The sequence below is a fragment of the Pyrus communis genome, chromosome 12 (assembly GCF_041283825.1).
Source record: "Pyrus communis isolate YQ-2024b chromosome 12, ASM4128382v1, whole genome shotgun sequence".
In the NCBI taxonomy this organism is placed as follows: Eukaryota; Viridiplantae; Streptophyta; class Magnoliopsida; order Rosales; family Rosaceae; genus Pyrus; species Pyrus communis.
Window position 1 is genome coordinate 12002674 of NC_142576.1, and position 2484 is coordinate 12005157.

The 2484-nt window shown below is 35.1% G+C and overlaps 1 long non-coding RNA gene across 1 annotated transcript; it reads left to right on the forward strand.

The window, feature by feature from the left end:
- Positions 1-277: 277 nt before the first annotated feature.
- LOC137744391 (uncharacterized) lies at positions 278-1038 on the forward strand. Its single transcript, XR_015954148.1, has 4 exons — positions 278-355; positions 489-556; positions 641-740; positions 872-1038. It is a non-coding gene; the product is annotated as an uncharacterized LOC137744391 (long non-coding RNA).
- The last annotated feature ends 1446 nt before the right edge of the window (positions 1039-2484 follow it).

Here is a 2484-nt window from a genome sequence, read left to right on the forward strand (position 1 = left end):
TTTCAGGAACTGACAATTATTTTATCAACGCTCCTGCCGGTGGTTTGCATCAATAATGACAGCAAAGAACACTCAGATTTCTCAGTTGGACTGAAGGTTAAAATGTATTCCTTATTTTTTGTTCAAATAGCACAAGTTCCTGCCTTTTGCTTCTAGACTTTGTCCATAGAGATTCTGTAGTTGTATGCAGATGTTGATGGCTAACCGTTTCAGCACTTAATTGTTAACTTGGTATTTTACTTTTTCTCAATGTTTGAGTTGTTTCCATTCTGGGCACACTTACAACGAGGTTCAGCGTTGCTTCCTGACAGTTGGCTTGGTATACCCTGAGGATTTATTTGTCTTCCTTATAAATGTACGTTTCCTTTCCATAATGTTTCTTCTTACTACTAAGTGTTTAGCTAGAGTAAACGTGAAGCTGGTGTTGATTTTATGTATTAGTTTTCAAAATATAATAGTCTCTTTTATTTTTTATTTTTTGCTACTAGAAATGCAGATTGAAGGAAGAACCTTTCACGTTTGGTGCACTATGTGGTCTAAAACATCTCTTACCAAGGTTTTTTGACCTTTTTTTGTTTTGTTGGTAATTAATATTTTGATTCTCTTACATGATCTAACACTCTTATGATTTTATTTGGAGGTTTTCTGAAGCATGGCACAGTAAACGGCCTTTTCTTGTTGAAGCTGTACAGTTCTTGATAGATGAGCAAAATTTAGGTGTCCGAAAGGCGCTTTCAGAGGTATGCCGTATGAACTTATAATTGTTAACCCCTAGGCACCTTTCTCTGTTTTCTATTTTCTTCTAAACATTCAGTAGAACACTCTTGCTTTTCCTATGTCCTAATGTTGGATTGCATTTTCTTTGGTGTAGTTGATAGTCGTTATGGCTTCTCATTGTTACTTAATTGGTCCATTGGGGAAGATGTTTGTAGAATATCTTATGCGTCACTGTGCCTTAACAGATAAGGATAGAAGTGATTTTAAGAGGTCGAAGGATGCATCAGGCAACCCCTATATACCTTTCCAATACAAGAGATCAGAGGTTCGCATCTGATTTTATTTATTTGGGAGTTCTAATGCTGCTACAGAAGATTTAAAACAAGATCCTTCTTATCAAGAAACTTGGGACGACATGATAATCAATGTAAGTTCAGTTCAACCGTGGAACTCAGTGATATCTGTTCCTTTCTTCAGCAACATTCCTATTGTTTTTTAGGTAGAACTCATGTTTGCTTTGGGAATGATGGAAATATCAACTCATGATTCAACTGCTAATGAATTAGCTCAATGGAAGCATACTCTAATTGCTTCTTCAAACATGAATTTCTAATTCTTGGCCATTGAATTTCAGAGCTATGTTCCAAATGAACAAGAAAAATTGTGAATGGTTTCAAAAATTTGTTTTCTAAACTGTGTCTGTCTAAACACGTTCATTAGTGTTGTGAAAAATAATATATAATGCACCTGAAACAAATGTCCTTCTCACTGACAATAAGATTGATGCATCTCTTTGATTTGTCTGGCAGTTTTTTGCAGAATCTTTGGATGTGATTCAAGATGTTGACTGGATGAGATCACTTGGGAATGCTATTACCCAACAATATGAACTTTATACATCTGATCATGAACACTCAACACTTCTTCATCGGTATTATTCCTTTTAAACCAATATTGATATTCCAAAGCATGTTTAGATTCATATTGTATTATTATTCTCCAAAAGGAGATCTTCTTTCCAATGTTAGCAACTTAGCAATGACAGGTCTTTTACTGGCTTAATACTCGTTGGGTGTGTGAATTGTTTTTGGTAGATTGAGTTTCCTCAATTGTGTCGTTTGTAGTGGACATCTTGTACACTAAGCTTTGTAATATTATGGTTTTAATGAAATTTTGTTTCTTATTTGCAAAAGTAATCCATAGGGTTGTTTGCAAATAATTGGCAAACGGAAAATACAGTAATTTGGATTTTGGGTGTCGTGCTGTCATCTTCTGATGCTGAATGGGTTGGAATCTTGATTTGTTGAAGTTGATATTTAGGTTGGGCAATTGCGATGGGTACAAGTGTCCCTAGCATTTGACACTACCCACGTTAACTTCCTAGCAAAATGATCCTCAAAAATGCTGAAGCAGAAATCTAACTGAGGGTGCATTGTGATGCTTTAGTTCATGTATTAGTATAAAACAGCTTTTAACTTGTAATGTAAGCTTAAATTTGGCCAGCAGTTATCATTTTGGTTCTATATTTATTGGAATTTCCATGTACGCCAATCTTAGGGCTTTTTGTGGCCATCCTTCAACTCAAGAAGCCATCTCAAAACCTTTGAACCTTTGATTTGAGAGGTGCTTAATATGTAATTGTAATTTTTTTTTTTTTTTTATTGCAGCTGGTTTAGCGTGTTTCTTTAAAAAGTTAATGACAAGGCTTATAACTACAAACAGGAGCACCCACAAATTTGTGTGCAAATTTGTTCACATGATCACCCA